The sequence below is a fragment of the Catharus ustulatus genome, chromosome 2 (genome assembly GCF_009819885.2).
Source record: "Catharus ustulatus isolate bCatUst1 chromosome 2, bCatUst1.pri.v2, whole genome shotgun sequence".
Taxonomy (NCBI): Eukaryota; Metazoa; Chordata; class Aves; order Passeriformes; family Turdidae; genus Catharus; species Catharus ustulatus.
Genome location: NC_046222.1, coordinates 52,188,517 through 52,215,166, shown reverse-complemented (window position 1 = coordinate 52,215,166; position 26,650 = coordinate 52,188,517). Strand labels below are relative to the sequence as shown.

At 37.2% G+C, this 26,650-nt stretch overlaps 1 protein-coding gene across 1 annotated transcript in view; it reads left to right on the top strand.

The window, feature by feature from the left end:
* UBL3 (ubiquitin like 3) overlaps nt 1-26,650 on the top strand; it is a 55,729-nt gene that overhangs the window by 15,595 nt on the left and 13,484 nt on the right. The gene's annotated exons all lie outside the window — the stretch shown is intronic.

Genomic DNA, 26,650 nt, shown 5'->3' with positions numbered 1-26,650 from the left:
AAGGATAGTCAAGTCACTGTAAATGAGCAAATTTATTACTTAGATGTGTAAAAAATAGAGGTTTTAAACATTAGAATAAAGAGATAAAGAGTTGCAGTTAAGTAGTTATGTTCTGTGTTTTGCATTCCTTTCAAATTGATGAAATATGGGGCTGTGCTACTTAAACTTGAGTCCAAACTGAGCTTGTTTTTTGTGACATTAAATTTGCTGATTAAGAGTTCACAGGATTGACAGACATTTATTTGCAAACTTAAGAAAAAGCCCTAATTTAAACCAATGTTTTTTGAGAGAATGCCTTCATTTTTTCCTGTACAATGTGAAAAGGTTGACTTTGATTTATGAAGGAATAGAAGGGAATGATCTTTGTTATTTATAGAAAAACAAATCCCTTTTTCCTCTGAAATCCTGTGATATAAAACAAAGATAACAGCGTTACTCTTTTCTCTGTGAAAATTGCATGTGGTTGCATGGCATTACATTCCAGAATATCTATGTAGAAGACAACTTGGTAGCTATATGAATGAGGGGAAGATTTTAATTGTTTGTAATTTTTTTAAAGCAATATAATATTAGGTACAAGAAAGTCACTCTAAACTCCTCACTTTCATGAGCACAGATGTTTTTCTCTGGTAACAGAAATGTGGAATAGGATATAATCTATATACACGCATGCACTCCAGTAAGTGCTTAGTTTTGTTTCATCTGACAATTATTCTAAGGGTGTTTAAATATTATATATCAATTATGTTAAAAATAATATTTGGAGACTGAAGCAAAGACCAATTTCATAACCTGTGTCACCATCTGTTAACTACACCAGAAGCTTATTTTTTTTCTGGATGGATTTAGCCAGCTGTCCATTTTATAATGTTGCCTGGATGGGGGCGTGCATTTAAGAATAACACAGTAGGCTTTCTGTGAGTTGACAAAAAGCTTTTTTATTTTCATCTGAAACTCCCCTAGCTTGTCTGACACTTCCTTGTATTTAGTCTCTGGCTGAGGAATGTATTTGAAACCTTTCCCCTGTTGCACTCCTCTGGTTTGTGCTTTCATCTGCTCCCACTGAGGTCTGAAGCTGCCCCACAGGAGGAGACGTGCCTTCGCAGCGACCCCTCTGCGAGGCATGTGGACATCTTTGCTCGTGGCAACCAAAGTCCACTCTAATCCTATTGACATCCAGCCCACGTGGTGTTCACTTAATCCGTCCAGCGCTCTCCTTGCTTTATCTGACCCTGTGAGATGATACAGCTTTTTCTAACTGTTTTCCTTTACGTGAGTGTTTTGGGATGGTCATTTAGACCACTAGAGTTTGCTGAAATCATTCTCTGGTTTTGAGTGTTGTCTTCATGATAAAAAAGATCTGTAGTGGTGTCAGGGTGACCTGGCAGATTTCAGTGTTACGTTGTTTGTGTACTTGATTATAATTTATATAAGAGATGATGAGACAAAGAAAGAAGTCAGTATTTACAAAAGCTTGGAAAGGAGGTTATTGCAGGTCAGGTAATCATTCTGTTCGGCTGCTCAGTTTGCAGCCAAACAACCCATATTTGGGAAAAAAAATAATGAATTGTAGAAAATGGTTTAGAATTAAAAACTTTTTTCTGACTGATTTAGAGCTGGCTTTAAAACATAGTTTTAAAAACTAATTTTCTGACTTCCATAGGACTTTTACCTTTTTTAAATTGCAGAATGATGCTTTGGTAAAATTAAGTAGAAGTCAGTTGAAAAAGCCACCTGAGGCAATGCACTGTATTTTCTGATTTGGATTTCCCTGAAATACATTGTGTGCTGTGTCTGATCACTGGGAGTGGCAAAGCTCCTTTCATTGGCTCACTCTGCTCAGTCAGGATGAGACTGCTGTGCTGGGAAAGATGGAAGTCCTCGTTTGTTTATTCTTTGTCACTGTGTTTGCTAGACATGTTTTCACCACTTAAAAGGATGGAACGTCACAATTCAATGTTGTGCGTGAAAACCCCAGTATATTCTTGCCCTGTCCAGCTTCATTTTTGATTTTCACAGAACAGCTGCACTGTTTGTGTACAGCTTGATGGAGTAGCATTGTGCTGTTTCTCTGAAGTTTAGATATGCAAGTGAAATGAAAACAAGAATTTGTTGATATTGTATGAAGTACATCTGGAGTACTAATTAAGCTGTGGTATCAAAATACTTGAAATGCTTGGGTTTTTTGTTCATATGTGAGTTGGATAAACTGAACTTGAGAATTAATTGCATCCAGTCTCTGCTGTTTGCACATGGTTTGCTTTGGCTTAACTTTATTGGCCCAGCTCATCAGAGGCTTATTCTAGGAAGATCAAGGACCTCAAATCTATGCTTTTAAAATCTCCTTTGCCCCAGCCCTTGTCTTCAAAATCTCACTGGAAGCTTTGTAGCTAAAACCAGAGTATATAAGATGATTGCATGATGGTCCATTTATCTGTGTTCCAAGCACCTCTGGAGATCATCTAGTCCTAACCCCCAGCCAAAGCAGGTCACCTAGTGCAGGTTATACAGGAACACATCCTGGGTTTTGAACATCTCCACGTGAACAAGTAGACAAAATTGTGCTGTAAGCTCTGTTTCTCCCTCTACCTTCTCATCTAGTCATTATGTCTGTACATGATTAACCATATAATACTTGTTCTCCACTGACCATGTTTCCACCACATCCTTATAGTATGATTTAGTTGGACATCCTACTGCTCCAAGAGGAATTAACCAGTGAGTGATTTGAGGGAACAGTAATCTAGAAATTCCCCCGAAGCTTTTCCATAGGTCCAGCTTAAATTCACTCATCTGGTGATAGTATGTCATTAGATCTGACCCCAGCAAAGGGGAGACAGTGGGAGCATTCCTTTTATTGATAGCCTGTGTTACTTCACGAGAGGTAACAGAAGATGCACACTCATAATCAAAAGACCAGCAAGCTGAATGTTAGAGATCCAAACCTGCTTACATTTATGTAACCACCCCTGTTCTGAGACAATGCCAGTCTCCAAGTCGGATCATAGCAGTGAACATAGCTTAAAGGATTAGTTGCTTGTCAGGCAAAACAGAAGCACTCGTCTAATGTTTTTTTTATCTCTTGAACTGAATATATTAATAGTGAAAGGCACCTGAATACCTAAATAGTCTTCATTTTAGATAGTTATTGCTATTGTAGACTTCTGATGGAATTGAATAACCAAGAGGAGAATTTAGGAAATAAGCTTCTTTTGTTTTAATACCTTTTCAATACAATATTTACTCACTCTCTTCTCATATTCCTGATGCCATATTTATCGGACATTGATCTGCCGACAGGTTCCGTTTTGGGAGGAGAGGGAGGAAGTCAGTCAGAGGAGCAGGGAGGATTCTGTAGCAATAAAAGTCCTTTGCTCTGAGAGAGGACACGAGTTTCAATAAAACTGTAATGTGCATGTGTGTGAGGCATTGGGAGTGTTCACCTATTCCTGTAAAATGTTCTTTTGTTTGTTTAGTCCTTCAGGTATTAGTTCAAGTAGTGAACTATAAACTGTTAAGGTAGAGTAAAAGATTTTTTCTTTTCTGTTTAACTCTCAGGATCTCATAGAAAATGTGCAAGTCAGAGTTTGTTATGCAGAGATAGAGTTCTAGGCTCATAATAAATAATTTTTCCAGAACTTACAAGCTGGACTTAAGTCTGTTGGTGAGGCTGCCAAACAGGAACTTTGAAGCTCTATTCAGTTTACCAGTGCATTCATTTATGCAATGTGTTTAATACCAAGAAAATCTATATTTATGAGTCTTTAGAAGAAACCTCTGAAGGTGTGTAGCCCAATGCATAGCGAGCTGTGATGGTGATTCAGTGGAGGGCTAACCTCAGACTTAGATCATGCTGGTTGAGCCTTTTGCACTGGGAAGGGTATATCTGCATGGGCAGTGGGAATTTCCCTTGAGATGGTAGAAATGCTCTTAGATATTTTTGCTTTTGGAAGCCAAACTACATTAGAATTCCTTATATTTTGAAGTCCATATGTGATTTATTTGGCATCTGTAGTGAATAAGGAGTTTGCCTGTACATAGGAGCTTGAAGATATATCTCTGAGCTTTTACCAAAATAATCTATCATTCTACATTCCTCACTTGATTTAAATGTTTGCCCTTGTCTAAAGATGGAATGGTTGTGATTGTGTAGATTTGTATTGAAAATCAAGCTATCCTGAAATACCAACCAAAAAGGCCATCTCAGTTACTTGGGTGGAAGTAGGAAAGTAAATTTATTTTTTCAGGTTAAGAGGGACTTAAAAATAGCAAGATGCTTCAATTGAAACTAGATAGCTAAACAGGAACAAAGAAAAGAATTCTTCCCAAATGCTAAACAGGCTATTGTGTGTGTGAAGCTTTGGAGAGGAGCAGTTGATCAGATTTTTGTAAGGCAAAAAACAATAAACAAGGAACTTTATTCTCTTTTTGCTGTTTGTAACAGGGAAAAGTGCTTTAAAAGTGTATGTACAACGTTATGTTCTCCCATCCAATCTTCTGGTTTAGAAGTTGACCTTTTGTTCCTTGCATGTATAGTAACCTGTATTTTGTTCACTTACATACTTCGTTTAATGTGTTGGAGGGGTATTTTGGTTGGTTGTTTGCTTGCTTTTGGTTTTGTTTTAAACTTTATTTTAAGCATTCAGGCTACTGAAAGAAATAAACAGAAGAAAGGGGAGAAGAAACCAGCAAATACCTTATTTCATCTAAATGGTGCCAATGATACTGTAAGATGTAGAAACTGTGTTTTAAGTTGTTCTCTGAAATGCTTTATTGCATATGTTTCATAAACTTTTGAAAACAGATACTGCAAGAGTTATCTCTGAAATATGCATCCTGGTGGAATTTGGTACTAATCACTGGAAAAGAGGGAGATCTGGAGCAGAATATTGCTCTTTGCTTTTGTTATCAGTTAAGAAAGTGCCTCAGTTAGTGATATTGTCCCTGTCTGGCCAAACATGTGATGCGTGTTTCACTGTCCTGGACTTGAATGTCCACGCTGTCACTGTACCTTGCTATTTGTACATAACAAACTTCTTTCATTTGAGTGTCTGTTCCCCTGGCTTTATTTCTGAAAAACCCTTCCATTTTTTGAAGTGATAAAACACAGCAGTTTAATCCTGCAGGGCCACTGGGAGCTGTACCCCTCAGGATAATGTCACATTAGATGTACAATACCTTCATCTGAGTGCTGTCAAGCAGTGTCATCCTTGCAGCAGGTTGTGTAGTGTTTTAGGTGGTGTGACCATATACTGGGCAGTGTTTTTCACTCTGTCACTGCTCCTGTGTGTCCATATTGTTCCCTCATTCCAGTACCAGGTGTGAACAGGCACTCAGTAAAGAAAAGTATGTTTATGTCATTTCCATATCAAAGGTATGCGTGTGACTGCTTATACCTGGTGTCTGTTTTGATCCTTTCAGATATAGGAAAAAAAACATGCATCTGTAACTCAAAGAATTTCAATACTGGAAATAAAATTATGGGCTAAGAAAATGCGCGAACCACACATAAAGCTTTCTAAAGGGTTTGGGCAATATTCTAGGAAAGTGGTGCTTCTGAATATCTTAATTTTAATGAAAATGACACTTTGGGATTCTTTTTCCCTTCTTTCAAATATGGGCCATGAAGTGAAAAGTTCATGCTGTTTTAATGAATTAAAAAATGACCTTTTCATAGTCATAGTAGTTAGAGGAAGAAATCATTAAAGAGGCACAAAAAATACCTTCAAATCCTAAATTACTTTCTGAACAGATATTTATTCCCTGCAATATGTTTATCTTTCTAAAGAGATCCAAGGCTGGTGTATTAAATGTACGTTTAATGCTCAGTGCCAAGGGAGGATTATGAATAAAATGAAAATAATTTGTAAGTAGGTTTATATACCAACATTTGAGAATATTCTGGTAAGACATGCCTTTCTTCCTTAGACTTTTGCCTGGCCTGAAAGTCCTAACATCCATGGTATGGTTGTGGGGAAAACTATGTGAGTTCAGGTATTTTGTAGACAGACATATGGTAGGAGAAGAAACAGAAGGATTTTTTTAAATTAGATAATGGTGGAGATCCTGTAGACTGCAGCATCCTACAGTGCCAGCTGGAAACTGTGCCATACCTCTTGCCAAACTGCTGAAGCTTCCCTTGTCTGGGCTTTCTTGATCAGGGCTTTTTGTAGATTCCAGTTCCTCTAAGCATAGAGATAGTCTGTCCCAGGAATGGGACAAAGGAGAAAAGATCCCGTAGGCTGGCTGGTTAAACAGGGAACCAATGATTGGATCATTAAACTTTAGAGGTTGTGCCTAATGGTTGGTTTCCATCCTGTAGGCTGGGTACAAGCAGACCTGCAGGGCTCTGTTGTTGGACCAGATTATTTAATATCTTTTATCAGTGACCTGGAATAAGAGACACTCCTGCCTTGTGAACTCTTGTGAACACCAAACTGCAGGTGCAGTTGACCTGTCTGAGTTGCAGAGCTGCTGTGCAGAGGGATCCAGGCAGTTGAGGGAATGGGCCAGCAGGAGCCTCAGAAAATTCACCAAGAGCAGATGTCTTGCACCTGGGGTGGACTGACCTCTAGAAGTGACGCAGGTTGGGGATTGACCGTCAGAGAGCCAGACATGAGCTACTAGGAAGGAGTGAAGGCTGACAGCACCCAGGTGATACCAGGAGGAGCTTAAACCAGGGAATTGGGGGAAGTGAGTGTTCACCTTTTCTAGGCTGCATCAGGAATACAGTTGCCAGATTTGAACATTGTTTCCTGTACTGCACCGAAAGAGAAAATATGTCCATCAAGGGCAGCATGTTCAGCAGAGAGCACTAAAGTGGAGCACTTCTGTAAGGAGAGGCTGGGGGAACAGGGCTTCTTCAGCCTGAAGCAAAGCTGGCTTTGGGGAGGTCTTACACCTGCCTCCTTGTATCCAGAAGAAAGTTGTCTAAAAGCTGAAGCCAGGCTTTTTACTAAATGTAAAGGGTGAGAGAACAAATGAATGAAGGTGTTCATAAATAGGAACAAAAAAGGTTTTGAATTAGATGAGACAGGGGAATACTGGTGGCATAATTTATTTTTTTTAACTTTTGCATTCATCTGTATGAAATGGTTTTGACTCATTCATAAGCTTGCTTCACATCTGTGGTGTTCAGGTTTACTTTGAAATTATTTTTACTTAAATCAAGGTTTATATAAAATTTAACCCCCCCCACTATATTTATAATATTTCAAATGGAAACATGAATAATGTAAAGAATACAATTGCAGAAATGGAAGAGAGGGTTACAGTTAACTGATTTACATTAAGATTGAATCTGGAATATCTCCCTCTTGTATCCAGATGGTTTGCCATATTTTATTTCTCGAAACCCACCTTGACTGGGATGCTGTCTTTTTATGTTGTGTTCCATATGTAGTTGCTTCTCCTGGAGCCTCTTTAATTTTTTTGTATTTTTTGTTGATCTCTGGCTTTTAAGTCCTGAAAGGCTGTGAACATATTTAATCACTAACTTGAAACATCTTAATATGTACTTCAGACAGTGTCTTCTGTTGTGTTAATACAAGTACTGTATTACTTTGCTGAAGATGGAATTGCAATTTTATCTGGTGTAATTTGCAATTGTTTTTGTCTTACTAGGAACAACTCAAAAAGGCTTAAAAACTTTTTGTTCCAACTTCGGTGCCCACTAGTGCTTGTAAATCATTGAGAGAAATGTTGTATTCAACTACCTCTTATGTCTATGTCTAATATTCATTAAATAATGGACTTGTTACTAACCTTTAAATGAGATGTATGCATATATCTCACTATTGTCAATAAATTACAGCCTTGGGGTTATAATGAATTTGAGGAAGTCTGCCCTCAGGGATGCTGTAACATTATTTTCTCTTTATTTTTTTTTTTTCCTGCAGCGTCTTTATTACGTTAGATGGCTCAAACTCTTTCACTCCAGACTTTCTTGTAGTGGTTTCAAAACACACTGTCCTTGGTACTTTGCTCAGCTGTGGTTGTGTACCCGTCTTTACTCTCTATCTCCTTGCTATGACTTTCCCAAGCACTTCCGTATTCACAGAGAATCATCTGCTGCCAGAATTGTGTGAAAGCCTCTGTTCCAGTCTTGTCTTTTGGTCCAGCTAAAATCTCTGCCCCCATCTTTTATTAGCTTGAGCAGAACTGGGCCTAAAGCTGTTTGCTTTACCTCTGTTGTGGTTATGTGAGCAGTGTCAACTTTCTGATCATCACTTGGGCCTATAATCTGGGTGACATTTTTGAATGGGTGTGATTGAAAGGCCTTAAGAAGATCATCTAAAGCATTCAGATTCTTCTTTCATAGCAATTCTAAGTAACTTAGATTTTCTTATCCCTACAGCTCGTACTATCCAGGTTCTTTTTTTTTTTTTTAGTTGCTGCACTATTCTTTTCTCTGACTCATTTTATAAGCTTTCAGAATGATCTGCAAAGATAATACATGTAATGTTTGCATTCTTAATATGTCCATTCACTGTCTCTTTCTTCCCTAGTTCATGAAAAAATAGATTGCTTATCTTTGTATTATACACTTCTGTTTGCTGTGGATTGTTTGTCTCTCACTGGCAGCTGCACGTGCACTTAATGATCCAGTGAGTACATCTTGACCTTTATCCCATACTGCTCATTCTCTTCAGAAAGAGTATTGTATATGTCTGTTGCAAAATTAATATTTTCCATTTTTTATACCCCTTGAATATCTTTGCAAATTTCTGCAATGATTTTGACAACACAGAGGTGTTATTCTCAGACCACTGAGCATAATAATAGTCAGCAGTGCTGTCTTTGTGGTTTGTCTGTAGGGGTTTTGTATTTTTTTGTCAGCCTTGAGTTATAAGGGACAGCTTGTTTATTCTGGTAACAGTTAAGCATGCTAGACTTGGATTTCTAGGCAATATTGTGATACGGGTAAGTGAGGAAAAGGTGGACGGTGTCTGTCTGTGTTTTTAAGGGGCAAATAAAATGTATAAGGTGCTCCTGAGGGAATCCTGGCCAGCATCTACTCACAGCAGTCAGAAAAATGGGACAATAATAGTAAGTAGAATTAGGAATACAGTAATTTTACTACTATAAGGTGCACCCTTTTGACTAAAATTTTCCCCCAAACCCCGAAGTGTGCCTTATAGTCTGGTGCGCCTTTTGGTCGTGAAATTACTGTAGGTACAAGTAGTTTTTATACTTACCTCAAACAAGAGTTTGAAGGCAAAATATAAGCTCACTTTGGATTGTGCTGAGACTGAGCTATCTGCAGATGAAATGAATTGTCTCATATGTCAGTGACTAAATTGAGGTAAAGTGCTTCAATGTAGTGTCAAATAAATGTGTGAACACAAATGAGTCACCTAGCACTGGGTGCAGATAATGAGAAAACAGTGCTGAAAGGAGGAAAAGTTAGGAAAATAAGTAAGAAAATTGATAGGAAGCTGAAGTATTGTTAGAGGTGGAGAGAGCCAAGAGCATCCAGGATCACAGCAGATGACTAGGTATTAAACAGTCGAGTGGTTTCTTGCTAGTTTTTTTCACCTTCTGGGAGTGAATTGGTTTTTGGCTTCTTGACAAGTTCCAGTCAAACAGCAAAGGTGATGTAATACATGCTTTCTAGTGATTTGTACCGTTTTTCGCAAAGAGCAAGAACCCATCTGCCTAGGAAAAGTAAAGTTAATTGTAATAGGATGATTCCTGAGGCAAGCTGAATATGATATGGAATGCTTATAGAAAGATTTCCTCAGTGTTATGTACTTACCTGTATTGTTGTGGGTGCTTGGTCTCTTGAATAGTATTTCCTTCATCTAGTTGCATCTAGTTTACTATGAGCTAGGAAATAAACCTTAGCTACAGACAGCAATGTGGGCCAATGAATCAATTGCCAGAAAGCTGTCAGCTAAAATGACATCTGCAAAGGATGACTTGTTGCAAAGCTTCCCTTTAAAATCTAACTCTTTCAGGAAAGACTAAATACTGTGTTATGACACAGTTTTCAAGATAACTGTAAATAGGTTAATTTTCTTTGCTTGAGTTAGAAGGTAGCTATGTTAGAGAATAAATATTAAGGGGTTGGAATGTGCCTTAAAGATGATCTGTGAACAGGGATACCTTCCACCAGACCAGGTTGCTCAAGGCCTTATCCAGCCTGACCTTGAATACTGCCAGGGTTGGGACATTCACAGCTTCTCTGGGCAACCTGTTCCAGTGTCCCACCATCCTTACAGTGAAATTTTTTTCCTAATCTCTAACTTAAGTTTCCCCTTTTTCAGTTTGCGTCCGTAACTCCTTGTCCTGTCAGTTCCTGATGAAGTACCCCTCTCCAGCTTCCCTGTAGGCCCCCTTCAGATACTGGAAGATTGCTGTGAGGTCTCTCTATGCAACCTCCTCTTCTCCAGATAGAACAGCCCCAACTTTCCCAGCCTGTCTTCATAAGAGAGATGCTCCAGGCCTCTTACAACTTCATGACTCTCTTCTGGATGTGCTCCAACAGCTCCATGTCCTGTCTGTAGGCAGTACTCTATGTGGGGTCTCAAAAGAGCAGAGTAGAGCATATGGTGTACATCACTTGAACCTTACCACTGGACCTTTAGGTTCCTTTCCATTTGTGTTAATACAGTTGTTTCAGACTTTAATTTAAAATTTAAAAGTTGCTTTTTAAAAAATAAGTGGAAGTGCTTCTCCTTTTTCCTTGTTTCTTCACTTCTTTCAGAAGCAGTTTCTTCATTCCAGCCCCCTCCTTTTGGACAAACAGAGCAAGCCCTATCTTAAGTGAAAAGTAGTGTGGAAAATCTGAGTGTCACAGATGTAGGTCTCAGAAAATTAAGTGTGATGAGTGCAGAAGGTTTCAGTGGAAAACCTCAGACAGTGTTAACTATCTCTTTGCTGCTAGCATTGTGTGTGCTAGTAATGTAGTGAATGTGGGCCTGTTTTTCTCCAAAAATGTTTTTCAGGAAAGTTTGGAGTCAAGGTAAGACCTGCAGTTTTATACAACAAAAATGTAATTTTGTTGTTTCTGAGACAATTAAAATAATTGTGGCTATTTAAAAACCCAAGCAATTCTAATCCTTTTTTTACACAGAAGTATCTAATCTCTTAAAAGATGTGTATTCACAAGCACTTAATGCTTTCATGGAAAGAGAAGCGATCAGTGTTATTTCGAGAAATTAAATATTTGTTCTGTGTTTTGTACCGCTTTCATACTTGAACCATGTGCAAAGGGGAAAACATTTTGGTTAGTAATAGAGTTTCTATGCTAGAGCACACTTTTTAGGTGTCACAAAGAAAAAGAAGCTACCACAAAAATATACTGAAGTTCTGGAAGAACTGTTGGAAAAACTACAAATTGTTGTACTTATAATACTCTGGATCAAAAGTCATAAGGTCTTTAAAATCTGTTAATATTGGAAGCTGATGATTCAGTTCCATTCTCTGCACATTGAGCTGCTGCCTGTGGAAGACTGTTAAAAAATATATGTTGTTCTTTTTCTTAAGCTCAAACTATGAGCATGTACTGAGGGTAGTATTTTTACACCCCTTTCCAGGGACATTATGTCTAGCTAAAACTATTCCAAGTGTGCACAGGTACGGCACAGTTTTCAAATTGGAAATGGATACCTTTCTCAATTTGAGGCTTATGCCTTTGGCCTGTTGACATGAACTTATGCTTCCAACTGTTAATCTTGCTGATTTGCCTATAGGATAATTTTTCCCCATATGTATTTCCTAGTGTTTCTGTCTGCACTCGTTTATGTGCAGGAGACAAATTGTATGACAGCCTGTGTGTGATTCTGGAGAGACAGAAGGGAATGGAAGGGGGTCCATTTAGCAGCTTGTCATCTTTAATATTTCTCTTTGGTTTTTTTCTTAATGCTTTTCTACAGAGCTGTAACAGCTCTGTAGGAGAATCTGTTTGGCTTCAGCCTGTTTCTGGGAAGCAGCAGAAGCAGCAGCCTGGAGAGCTGCAAGTCGAATTTCAGGTCACCCCCACCTACAAACACATGGAAATGATGCAGAGGCCTCACTTGTAACTTCTCCTGTTGAATCAGTGTCAGTTGGATACTCAGTACCCATTCAGAGCTTAGTTTGTTGAGAGAGGGGAAAAATAATAATTAAGAGTCATAATGACTTTGTCTCTTGTGGTTTTAATGTCAGTTACACTTCCTTCCTTGATGAAACAAACAGTGTAATGACAAGGAAGTATTATTTACCGTTGTATTTTCCTTTGGAAAGTTTGGGAGTCTTTAACTGATGAGTGTCGGTGAATGTAGCTTGTGAAGCAGAGGAGAATGAAATATTATTTTGATTTATGTCCCATAGTAATTTAGCTTATTGTAAGTAACTTCCCTCTGTGCAAGTTCCCTCTGTTACCAAACCACAAAAGAATTAATTAGTAGGCAAGAAACATTTGGGTTTATGCTGCAATTTGCAGACTTCTTAAGAAATGTGTTTTCTCTGTATGTATATGCATGTGTTTTTTTTGGCAATGATTATCACTATTTAAAGAAAGATCAAAGTTAATGTTTTTCCAACCCTCCCAGTGAGCACCTTAGTGCACTTGTATTTGACTTCAACTTTATCTGTACATGGAAATACCGTATTATGAATTATGTTCACCATTAAACATTAACTGAGAAAATAATGGAGTCTGAGTAGCTGTGAATTGTTATTAACCCTTAAATTTGAAGAGAAGTGAGAAGTTCATGTATATGCAAGAGTAAAAATGCTGTTTTGGTAGTGAAATGTTATTTTTGCTTGATTAAATACAGTGTTTCAAAATATACCAAAATTGGCTATGCCACCTGCTGAATTACTACCTTTTTGGACATGAAAAACATGCCTAATCCCCCTTTTGAGGTAAGAAAAGGATGGAAAAATGCTGTAAGAGTTAATAACCATATAAATTGTTTTGGACAGTGAGGGAGATTAATGGTAAGATTTCAAGGACATAGAGGATGTGCAAGATAAGTATTTAGTCAAATTTACTAGTTTGTTTTAATGAGACAAAAGATGTAATTTAGTAAGAAACCTTATGAAAGTGATTGTTTTGATTTATGTGAAACAGGGCTGTTAATTTTCGAGAGACAAAACCACTCACTGAAGGCAGGAAAACATTCTTCAGTTATGGCACTGTGGAAGTGAGACTCTCCATAAAAATTTTACTCCTTTCTTTGAGATATCCAGATAGGTTTGTTATAAAATAAGGCTTCATCTGAAAGTTAATATTCTCCATAGGTAGAGTTAATACTGAGAAGTAACACTCTAATAATTATGGAACTGCTTGCTAGTATATGGACTTTACTGTTGTTTATTTGGCAGAGTTTTTAATGGGGAAAGATAGAGGTGCCTTTTGTAAAAGTGCTATTTGAGTTGCAAAGGAATATCTCAGAAGTTTAAGAGAAGTTTAAACTTTTGACCTGACAAGCCTTCTAGATTCTAATCTTACATTCCTTTTAGAATGTAGGATTGAAATACTACCTCCATTTTCTTTGTGAAAGGACAAATTATTAATATTGTATTTATTATTAATTTTCTCAATGTAAGTGAAACTAAATTCTATGAGTAGTTTTATCTTAGTTTTTTACAGTGACATTGCATGTGAGTTATTTTTCTTATAATGCAACCAAATTGACTCAGTGTATGTGGAATGCTTAGAAAACTAATGGGTTTTAGCAACACTAGTAACTTCTTTATTACTTAATCTATTCTCTGATGTGCACTCCTGTTTGTTCAGTGTTTTGAAGTTTCTGATCATATCCTGGTGGAGACTTACCTTTTATGAGAACTTACTCTTGTTTCCATACTTAGTGTGTTGAAGATCATTTGTTTTGTTAATCTATTATATTTCCTAGTGTTATGTATATAAGTGTGTGTAATGTAAATAATATTACATTTGTTAATGTAAGGATTTTAGTTTATTATGGAGGAAGTCCATTTTCCTGACATTTAAAGAAAGGAAGATGGATTATTGAGAACAGGTGTGTTCTCAGTTCCAGAGTGTGGATGGGTACAAGAGTGCTGTACAACATAGAGCAATCATGCGACCTTTCCTATGTTGTTTTGAGATGACACCAAGGCTTTTGAGATTTGACTGTTAGCAGGTAATCATGATAATGGTCTCTTCTTCAGAGGGCAAATAATACCCTGATGACTTTACTGACGCACTTGGGGAGGAAGGTGAATATGATCAGCTGGTTCAGTACTTGCATAAAAAGCTAATTAAACTTTTTAATCCTACCTTTGAGGCATGTATTGGAAAGGTCCAAAATACCACAGGTTTTGAAGAGAGGAGTTTTGCTTATGGTTTGTTACGATTCTTTGTGCTGCCATTATTAAGATGTGAAACGTGTTTTTGCCAGGATAGAGTGTAAACTTTGATCCTTTATTAGAAGTTTCTAAACATTTGCCTCAGAGGTACTTTGGCCAAAGGTTTATTTGGGGCATGTTAGGTGTATTCACCTGCTCTTTCTTGGAAAGTTTGCAACTCATGAAACAGAATTGATTATTACCTTGGTTTTACTTCTTTTTAATTGCTTGGCCATGATTATTTGTGACCAGTTACTTTCCATGGCTTAGAACCTCATAGGCTTCAGGTAGCTTTAGAAAGTTTGCAACTGGTGGCCCTCAGTCTTGTTCCATGCAGTATTCATCAACACTGTTCTTGATTTTTTTTGTCCTTTTGCTGCTGTTTTGTTTCCCCTGCTGATGTTATTCCTGTGTTCTTTGCAGTCTGGAATTGAGTTGAGTTTGGGTTTTTGTGGGTTTTTTGTATATAGTTATTTTCTGTTTGTGTGTAGCTTTGGATTTGTTTGTTTGGTTTTTTCCCAGGGAGACAGTTTCCAGGTTCTACAAGTTTTTGTAGCTGTCATCTTGTTCCACTTCTACATTTCCTTCATTGTTCCTCTCTGTGCTGCCTTGTCTAGTTGCTATAGTGGTTTCCAGCTTTATTAAAAAATCTTGAATTTCAAAAACAAGATTTTTGAGGATTACTTACTGTACAGAATGAAACAGAACTGAACTGTCCCACATGGTACTCATCTGTCAGATAGCTGGCACGCTAACAAATGTGTTCCTGAGATGACAAGAATTTGTGTGTAATGTGGTGATGTTTAGATCCTAGGCAGTATCCAGCAGTGTATGCTTATCTAGCTTCTCAGAACCTTGATTTGTTGTGTAAATACCACATAGTGTTCGTGAAACACTTACTTGGTATGACCTGATGGGCTGTTTGTTGCAAGTCGTGCTTGTTGAAGTTATCAATGGAATAGTTATATGCACATGAGAATATATAATGAGAATTCATTTTGTTTGCTGAAAAGTAATTTCTGAATGAGGATGGGGATGTGAAAAGCAGATGATGCCATAGCTGTGTCTGGCACCAGTAAGGGACAGTATTACTTGTCGCAGGTTGATGCTGATTGAGACTCTGCTGAATAGTCACCCAAGCCTTGCATAACTTAAGACAATAGTTTTCTTGATAGCTGTTTTGTATGACAAATACACTTTTCTTTCTAAATGCCAGTTCTTCCTTTCAGCTTTGTGCAATCATTTGTCTCCCAAACTGATAGGGATGAATGGAATTGATCTGACTATGTGGACCTTCATTCTCTTCCTATAGAGCAGCTGTATTTTTCTAGGCTGTCTTGTGTGTATGTGCTAGACCCTTTGTAAGAAGTAGTTATATCTACAATTCTACTACTGTGCTGTAATTTTGACTTGGTAATTGGCTAGAAAATAATTTGCCTGATAACTGGAAACTTTTGAACCATAGCATGGCTAGCATCAGGTTGTATGCACAGAACTGGTATTCAGCCAATATACAGACATATTGTATACGTTAAAAAAGATTTATACTAATGGATGTTGTGTCTCCTGACAGAGAGCTTCCTAAATTCTATTCTTATCCTCGTCTCTCCAAAAGCATGACTTCATTAACTTTATTATGTCATGACAGGAAATGCAAAACTATAGCATCTTTCTTCCCTCTAATGAAAAGATGTCTTTATATTTATATATATGTAAATAAAATTGTGTTAAAAATTGGCCATTGTTGCTGATGTGGATGTCTGTCCGCAATTCTTGAGCTGAACATGTTGAACCCCAATAAGAATGACAACCTTCCGGTTTGTTAGTTTTTGGAAGAGGTTATTCTGTTTCTTGTAACATCAAAGTAAGGCTTTAATTGAGAGCAATACAGAAGTTTAGTAATTGTCTGGGGAATCATTCTTCTCTAACTGTAGCTAGGTATAACCAGTGGTGCCAGTAAGATTTTTTGTAATGTGGTCAGTTGATGTTATCACTCTACACTGTCAGGCCTTTTCCTTAATGAAAATAAAGGGTTAGAGGGTCTTTGAAACTCCATATAGCATTTGTGGAACTATTAACGAAACACTCTTAATTTTAAATCAGCATCTGTCCTGTAGCCTGGAAGTAATATTATATGTCAGGCATAACAAATGGCTATCCTAAAAAACCTGGCAGTCTTGAGTACACAAGAAACAAAAGCTAGGAGAGAGAGTCAGGTCATCTCCATTGGGTCATCTCCAGGTCTCAGTGGGCTTGGACATGTGGTGGTGGCAAGTACCGTGTGCTGGCTATATTGACCACGTGTGCAAAAACATGAGCACAGGCTGATTTAGCATTTTGCAATATAAAGGTTGAAAATTATTTTATTGTAGCAAAAGTCACAATGTATGAGAAGAAAAGCATGTTAAATTATGTATTCTCCTGTTGCCTATGTATATAGATTCAAAAAATTAGTTCACGGAAGTAATGCTAATGTCTTTTTGCTTTAAAGGTGAGAATCATAGCTGCTTGGGGAGCTGTCAGTGACATACCTCTGTGGTTGTCCATACATAGTGTTTTGTAAACCATAATTAAGATGCAAGCCAGAACACATGTTGCCCCAGATTCACAGAAGCCAACCTTACTCACTGCTTTGACACGGAGCAGATGGCTTGTTATAATGTAGTTGTTGATGCAGTAAGAACTGAGAGCCGTGACTGGTGTTGCTTATAATCACTACTGATTAAAAGACTGTATTGCCTTCAAGAAGGCATCACTGTTCTCTCCTTGTGGTAAGGATTTAGTGAGATCCTAGACCACGAGGATATTTATGCTTGGAAGAAGCTTGAATATCAATTGAGTCTTAAATTTGTGCTATTTGTACGAAGATAGATTTTTCTGAAGGGCTGGAATGAAGCATTTTCATGTAATTTGATGCTTTTTGTGTAGACTCTGGGCATATAACACAAATGAAGATAGAAGAAAGCTCTAAAAAGCTTTTCTTATAAATGATGTTTTTGTTCCATCTTCACTGAAATGTTTTCTTTGAAAAAAACTCTTGTGTGGATGAAAAAAGTTAAGGTACCTTCCCATGCAGATATACCGTGGGGGCACGTACTTCACAAAGCCGTGGGGTAGTCATAAAGGGATACTGCCCCAGAAACTGGATCGTCCAAGGAAGTTGAGTGGTAAGTTAACAGCTGGCAAATTGTATGTTTCTGACTCTATAGAAGTCTTAACAATTCTGGAAAAGGAGGAGACCAAAATAAAAGGGCAGCTTTAACTCTTATAGTTGCTAGCTAGTAGGCAGTCTGGATGTGCTAGTGTCTTCATGATGAAAACAGGATAAGAATTACTCTTAGACTGACTTACTCTTAGCTGGTTGGAGCAACACAAGCACTTGACTGGCTTCAGAAAGAAAGGTGAATAAGCTGTGCCTTTTAGCATTCAAAAATGAATGCAGAGCACAATAATAATTGCAGCAGACCTTATTTGTGATGTCATTCCATTAACTTCAATCAGTTGACTTCAACAAACTTAGCTTGGGGATGCATTAGTGCCATCATGTTTAAACAGAAGAAAAACATGTAAGCTTTCCATAAACATGGCTTAAATTTTTGTTGAACATTAGAGGTAACTCATTGAGGAAGGAAAAAAGGAAAGTGTGTTCATTATTCTGTTCTGAGAAGTACAGACAGAGGTCAAATTGAAGCTATTTGTTTTTGAAGAGTTGTAGTCTGAATAAACTGGCATCAGCATCAAAATCCTTGATTTTTATCATGTAATTTGGTGTTTTCTCTGGGCTATTTTAGGAGGAAAATGATTAGAAAAGGTTGTGTTCTCATTCATGAATTGCTTGGTTTTGCTAGAGTAAATGAGCTCTCTGGTCACTGAAACATCCATTTTGATTAAAATATGAACTATATGTTGCATCAGAGACAAAAACATATAATGTCCCGTCTCTTGCCTTTAATTACCACAGATCAGTGATTTATATAGTGCTTCAGAATGGCAAAACTTTGGCTGACTGCCATGATACACAGTAAGTCCAGAGAAGCTAGGAATTGGTAGCTATTAATAAAAATTTAATTTTATGGTATGCCCACCCAAGTGATCTGAAGTACCTCTCTAAGTAAAGGTGCAACTCTTTGCCTCTATCATGTTTTAAAAGATTTAAAAGATTTTCTTCCTATCTTTTTTTTTGACATACACTCTCAAGGCTTGAAAAATTTCATATTTTTGTGCTGACCAAGTTAAAGGGCCTTTTAGCAACTCCCAATATGACTCTGAAGTGAGAAACTGCAAATTTGACCTCCTGTTGCTGTTATTCCTATTGGGGTGTAGTTCCTGAAAAATCCTAGGGAAGTTTATTTATTTTTTATTCACGCAATGTGCTTATTAATAGCTCAGAGTTTATATGAGGGGACTTCCACAGAACTGTGTCACTCTTTATTTGTCTTTATGGAGTGACTGTTTTTCCTAAGAGTTTTTCAAGCTGTGTTTACTTTAAATGGCAAATAGTATTTTTTAGCTATAATCTCCCACTTAGTCACGTTTTCTGTACTACACAGTAAACTGTATGAAATGACATATAATGCAACAGTTACTGCAAGAGAAAAGAGAAGATAAAATTCTATTTGAAAGGTTGGGTTGTTTCTATTCTCTTGTACTATTATTCTTCTGCTCCAAATCTGGCTATTTTTGTATTTTGTTGTTTTCCCTTTTTGGGGGCCTGAAGAGTAGCACATTTTAAATATAGGCTTTCTGTTGGTGATCAGTTTGTTTATGAGGAAAATTATAATGTCATACTGTAATCTTCATGGGTAAAATCTCATGAATCTTTATGCTCTCATATGTAAGGAATAGACTGTTCGTTTTCAGGACAGTGGGGTGATTTTTTGTGGGTTTGTATGGATTTTTGGTGTGTTTGTATGTTTGTTTTATGTTTGGGGGATTTTCTTTCTTTTTAAATAAATGCCTTTTCCCCCCTTACTTAAAGATTTTCCAAGAGATTTTATGAATTGGCTAGTTACTTGTGTCTTTTTATGTATGTGTTCATATACCTGAATATACATACTTAAGTGTTGCTTAGTTGATGTTCCTGCCTCACATGGTAGAAAGTGGAAGCAAAGGGAGGAGCAGTTGGACTTCTGCAATAAAGTCTAGCTCAGGAATGCAGAGAGCCCAATGCATCTTTATTATGTTTAGGTAACTTAATATGAAAAATCATGTTTAAAACTTCATTTAAAAACAAACAAAAAAAATTTTAAAATCTCAAACTTTTCTCCTGAAAATTAGGATGTGGAACTAGATGACATCCATGAATATGTGCTGCTTGCAACTATGATTATTTTGATTGGTCCAGTAAATAGCAGCTCCCTTGAAATGTCCTTTTCTTTTCTCATGTATTTTTAATGTTTTCTTTGTGTTCACTTTTTTTCCCCAAAGAGCTTCAGTTTTGGTCAGATTGAAGCTGATGTTTATTTTCATCCAGGCTGTAACTGGAAGACTACTTTGACTTTTGTCTATGGTCTGACCTGTGTGGGTTATAAAATTGTAATACCTTCCAATCTAGGTAATCTTCCAGATACATGGTTAAATTTAATTGAGCCCTACAGAGTTGGTTAATGGTAAGAAAAAATAATTGATTGAGCATTATGAAGGGATAGAGAGTATCTATCTGCCACTTGCACTTGGAAAAAGTAGCTATATATGCAACTGTTTCTCCTTTGTTAGCAGCAGCAGTAGTGTTGGCTTTCAAATTGGAGGTGTTGGGCACTGCGCAACATCAGTGTTCACAGTCTTGGTGATCATGCATCAGTCTTTTAAAAGGTGCCATTGAACTGTCCTAAATAATATTTTAAAATAATACATAAATATTCTCTCTACAGAAAGCATTAGAACAATTATTGAGTTACATCAGAATTAAATCCAAATTTAAGTGACTAGAATTATCATTAATAATATTTGTGGGGCAGAATTCTAAGCTTCAAATATCAGCTTAATAGGAGAGGATGAAAACAAGGTGTGGGGCTTATCCAGGGGCAGCTCTTGAGAAGAGATGACAGAATGGTAACACAGATGGTACATGCTGATTTCACTTTTAAATTCTGGAGTCAAACACTGGGATGTGTGTCATTAAAAGATATTTTTAGGGAGACAGAGATTGAAAATATAGAAACAGACACCTTCTTCTCTCTCTATCTCCTACTCACACTCTTTCCCACTTCAGAAAGAAGCCCTGGAATGCTCTTCTCTGCTATTATTATATGTAAGTTCTGAAGAAGGCATAAAAACGCCTGTGTTGGAGCTTCAGCAGGAACTCCGTGCACTGCAGGCCAGGGACCCCAGGAAATGTCACAGCAGGATGGCCTGGTTCCTGTTTTAGGAGTCCCTCCTGAGAACAGGAGCTGTAAACCTCCCTAGTTACCAAACCACCCCACTGACCGTGCTGCCCAGAGCTAACTGGTTCAGCCTACAAGCACAAACTTCCCTCGTGGGCATTGACATTTGATGCAATTTTACTGTTGTTTCCACTCTTGTGTTTGGATTTGACTGGCTCAGTGTGGTATACTGATTGCTAAAATGGTCTCTACCTAAATTTCATGTTAATCTGAGATATAAATTTCTCTGTTTCATGTTTTAGTCACTTTATTCCTCAGTGAAAGTACACTTATTCTAACACTGAGTTGAAAGAATGAACTTTGAAAATAGCGAACTTGAATGCCACATGTCTTACTTTCTGCATTTTTTACTACCTATTTATATTAAGTCTCCTGGTTTTCTGACTTGTGTTAAAGACAAGTTAAAGGTCTTCTGTGTCTTGTAATTTGCACATCAGGATCATGATGGCTGAGACAATTATAACATGTGCAGGGTGAAACTGCCCTGACTATGGCTAGTGAGTAATCAGAGTAGGTCTTTGAGTCTTCTCTGTCAGAGTGAATTCTTCTGGGGAGCAGCAGGAGACAGTTCATGACTAAAGTATGTACTTGGGATGCAGTATCCAAAATTCCATGTTAGCTGAGAACACCAGGTACTTGATCACTTGCCTTATTTCAGGTAAAGTAGTGCCTCAGTTTTCTTGTAATGCGGAGAGACAAATTATTCTGTGGTAGAGTCTTATTTCGTTAAATCGTGAAAAAGTATTTTGCTAATAGAACCAGTATGTTGTAAGAAAAAGTTATTCTGCTGGTTTTAATGTCTTGTTAAAATTGATTTTCAGTGAAAATTCTTAGTTCTTAATGAGCTCCAGCAGACATGTTAGTGTGTACCTCATCCCTCTCCACAAATCCCTGAAAAACCAAATCAACACAGAATTGTTTCAGGAATGTAAATAGTCAGGATAGTAAAGGAAATGGTATGTAAATTTGACTGAAATCCATTGTATTTTGCTGTTTATTTATCACAGTGGCTGTACTAATTTATTTTGAAGAACAATGTTTCCTAGGCATTTCTTCGGAAAACATAACCCTGGAACTCATTGGAGGATATTACCATTGTTCTTGTGTTATTTCAACTGTAGTGAGGAAATGGATGAAGTGTGACCAAGCACTAGGATTCTAAGTTCAAGGGTGTCATGGTTTCCATAGAAACAGCTAGTTCTATCATAGCTACCAAGTTAAATGCCTATAAGATTTTGCTTTTTTTCCCCGCTTTAAATAAAATTTGTTTATGCTCTTTTTTGGTTTTCTCTTTCCATTCACTTCAAGTTTCTGAAATTTGCTAACTAAATTTTTAGCAGTGCAAAGCTACCTTGGCCATTCCTTGTCTGAGAAAGCAGTTGAACATAAAACCATATTTGTTTCACTTTGTAGTAATCTAAAGGTGTGTCATTGGAACTGCTATGAGGTTCACCTTAGCCTTGAATAGAGTGACGCAGGGTGCTGTCACATTTACCTGGTGTCCCATTGAGATTGCCCTGCTTTCACAAGTGGTGTAGCTTTGAATGAGTGACATAGCTTGCAATGAAACTTCAGAGCTTTGTTCATTCACCCAGACAATTTGTTTCTTCCCATTTTCCATGTCAGTCTTTTTTTCATGATACAAAAAAGTATCATGTAGATTTATTACAGGTACTGCACGGTGCTGTAGAGGTAGAGCAAAGCTAAATACAGGGGTTCTGAGTGTTGCCAAGTGTAAATTTTAGGTGTTCAGTTGAGGAAGTGTAGTTAAATACCTGTATTTCCTATACAGTGTCTGGTGAAAATAGGTGTCTAGAAGTGAGATTCGTGAGAACTGTAGTTTTATTTATTTTACCAGGTGACTCTTGAAGAAGAGTTCAGGATGGAGGATCTCTTCTCTCTCATTAAGAACGCTTGTACGATTGAACTACAAATTCATACTTTTGCTCTCTTATTTTCCTACCTGGGGCACCTGAGTCCCTCTACCAGGTAGTTTCTTGGCTGAGAAGGAGCTAATATTATTATTCTAGATATGTGTCAAATTCCCAGAAAGTTCTGGAAGTCTTCAGAAGGCAGCTTGGAGAAATGGCTTAGTGTCAATGACCGTGAGCTGTTACAGTTAAAATCAAATGGAAGAATAAACAAAGCAGGAGTATTTGTAAAACTTTGGATTTCAAGGAGGCAGATGCTGATTAAACTAAATGTACTAGGTTAGTAATGAGGAGTGTATCTGAGGAATTTGCATGCTTGGTGTTTCTTCAGTTTGAAGAAATTAAGTTATAAAATATCTGTGTGTTAGATGAGGGAAATATGTGAAGAGATTTGAACTTTGACTTTGATTAGATCTGTTATTTGAACTTGACAGATTAAGAACCCTCTTGGGAATGATGCTGAGAAGGACCAGAGAAGAAATAATGGAATAAAATTCATTATTTCTGTTTATCCAAATTAGATCATGACAGATTCATCACCCAGTTTTCTCTGGAAGGAGGTATTTTCCACAGGAGGGAAATGCAGAAGAGGTGTAATCTGCTTGGACTTCACTGAATAGTTGATGTTGCGTAGGGAGGGATCAGTTAGAGAAGGCAGGGTTTGATTGAGTGTGACTTAGGTGGAGGACTTGGTAGTGTTCAGGATATAAGTGTCAGGCTGTCAGTTATGCGTAGTGGAATTCCTTAAAGATAATTTTGGTACCAGCTGTCTTTGTATTGTTTTCATTTATGCCACTAGGACAAGGAAAATCAGTATGCTGATGAAATTTGTTGGTGATGAATAGTGTAGAAGATGATTGTGGTGTGTGGAGATGGAGTTAACTCAAAGACTGAATTAATAGGAACAGAATTAATTGAATTAAAATAAAAATATCCTGTACATTATAGGTGGTTAAAAGCTGTATTTTGAAATGCAGGCTTGAAGGTTCATGTCATAGAAACAACTGGGCTAGAGAAGAGCATTGTGAGATGACTACATTACAAATATAAGATGGTTGTGATGTTTCTAATTGAAAATGGAGAGGCTTTTGCAGTTGATTTAAGGAGGTTCTAGTATCATTTTATAAATTCCTGAAATACTGTGTATCATTCTAATTTTTCATACTTAAGGAAGTTTAAACAAAACTAAAGCATATATGGATTAAAGTGGATTGTGGAATTGTTCACTTTGGAAAGGACCTTGAGCAATTTTCTAGCCCAAGCTCCTGCTGGAAACAGGGTCACCACTGAATTCAGACCAGATTGCTTGGGGCTTTGTTAGTTGGACCTTGAAAATCCACAAGGCCAGAGCTTCCAAAACATCTCTGAGTGACCATTGTTTTGAGATCTTTAGGGTGAAAACTTTTTACCTGATCACAGTTCAGAGTCTCTTGTTTCCATTTATGACCATTGTCTTTTGGCCTTCTGTCTTGGACCTTAGTAAAGAGGTCCTCTGGTAATTTAGGCATGGGAAGGCTGCTAATAGTTCCCCTCCAGGCCTACCAAGGCCAATTACCTTAATCTCTGTTGATTTGCTTCAGAATTCTGAAGACAGTGTTCCTACCTAGGGCCAGCCTTTTAATGAGGAAAACCTTTGCTTATTAATTTTAGGTAAGTATGTCCCTGTCTGCAGATGTAGAAGAAAGCCATCAAAACCCCAGCGAGTTTTTTTTGGCTAAAGCATGATGTGCACATTGCATCAGTGAGTGTAAAGTATTCAAAAATAAATTTAAGCTGGGAATGAGAAGAAAGCACTCAGTGAAACAGCTCAGGTTCTACAACAGCCTTCCATGGCATGTAGAAACTTAAGTTCTTCAGTACACTCAGATGGATGCATACTAGCAGTGACCTGGTGTCCAGAACCTGCAGGTCCCTGCTGACTTGGATTGTGTGATGGTGCTGTGATGCTTGTATTGTTATTTGAGCTTGGTTCAACCTTGTATGTAAATCTGGTGTAATCCAGTCACTGAAGTGGGACTGGAAGGTTTCTCTGGCCTAGAGCCATTAGGAAACCTTAATGTGTCTTTAGAGAACCAGCTTATTTCTTACAATAATGAACTTGAACACAAAAGTAAGTGTATTGGATATTGAGGAAAATGTTTTGTGTATGTATTTCAATCTTAAAACAGCTAAGGAAAAGCAATTAGTTTAAACTGGGGGCTGTATATGATGTGGTGATATGACACTTTTCCTTCTCTGCATTTTAATTATAAGTTGGGGAGCAACCTTAAGCTGCCACTGGAGCATAAAATTGATAAGCAACTTGTTTGTTTAACTGAATAGATGAGAAGTAACTTAAACATTAAGAAATGAGATTTCCAACCTACACGATGTTTATTGATGTTAGAATGACGTCCCATTTATTTAACATTTGCTGTGAAATTCGAAGCACTGTGCACTAAGATGTTTTGTAGGTATGCCTTAAAGAATGAACGAACTTTGTAGATGCCTAGAATAAAAAAAGATTTACTCTATGTCAGCATATATGCAACCCAAATTTATCTTCAAAAGTTGTGGTCACAGTTGTTAGTATGATCGTTTCATAAATATAATTTTATTTTTGGGTGGTTTTCTTTTTAGTGGTGGGGTTTGTTGTTGCAAAATATAATCTACACTGAAAAATTTTATTGTGTATGCAGTGCAACTGATGGAGTAGTTACTGGAGCTGTCATTATGAGATTGGGGTGGGAGGGAGAGGGTGAGGTTTGCATGCTTGAGATCACAAACAGAATGTGCTATTACATAACTGTGCAGAGGGGATGTAGTCTGCAAATTGTATTTAATCCTTTTTCTGATACTCTGGCTGCCCTTGACTGCTTTCAGAGGTAATGTTGCAGTTGGTACTACAACACAGAAGTGTGAGGATATGATCCCTGTCACTTTGTTGTAGCAAAAGTCTTTTGGACCTTGAAACTCCCTTTGGTACCTTGAGAAAAAGAAAAAACATAGTAATGACAGTTGAAGAGCAAACTTGTCAGGGCCATGAGAATTGCAAGTCTTTGGTGACCAAGACACTTGACAAGAATAGGTGAAGGGACTTTAAACATACAAGAAATACAGATACAACTTCCTTGGCAGCTTTTAATGTAGGAAATAGGATACAGGATAGCTAAGATTATTAAGAAACCTCTCTTAACTTGAAAAATAAAAACTTGATGCTTTTATGTCAAAATTCCTCCACCTAACCAAGACTTTTTTCTTCACTTTGAGTAATTGTATATACACATATGGTATTATCTTTTCTCTTTCTTCTTTTACTTCTGAGGTTTCTGAAATTTTGCCAGAAATATTTTTTTCAGATCCCCTATAGTTTGTTTGCAAGATTAAGTAGTACAGCAGTTGCAAGTTGTTAAATTTACCAGTATTCTTGAAGGAAATGAGATTGGACTCTAAATTTAGATGCAAATTTTGGGATTATTTGCTTCAAACCGTTTGGAGTAGTGTGATATGCAACTCCATACTGAGATTCCTTCAAGCCAAGATTATGAAAGATAAATATATATATATATATAGAGAGAGACAAACATGCAAACTAAATGTGTTGGTGACATGCTGTACTATAAATAAGAAAATACTCAAACCGTTCATTAGAACAGCTGTTTCTTTGCGTTTGATGTAACATCTGCTTGAATGACTTAAAAATTCATTTTGGGCTTCTGCTGATATGTGAAGATTTTTTTTTAAATGAAAATATTTATCCTGCATTTTACACATACTTTGTAATATACCCTGTAAAATTATTATCTTATCTCAGTGTGCCTTTTATATTTCATAGTGAGGCTATAAGAAATGCTCTTCAGCAGCAAGAACGTTATCCGTCTTAGGGAGGTAGGGGGAAAGAAAGATCTAACATTTTTCACCCTGTTTTCCCCCATAATATTGCTTATATTGATTTTATGGTATATAGTAACTGCAGAGGTATGACTTAACCAAATTTTACAGGAAGCCAAGTTAGTTGGGTTAATTTTTAGTGACATTTGTCTCCTTTCTGAATTC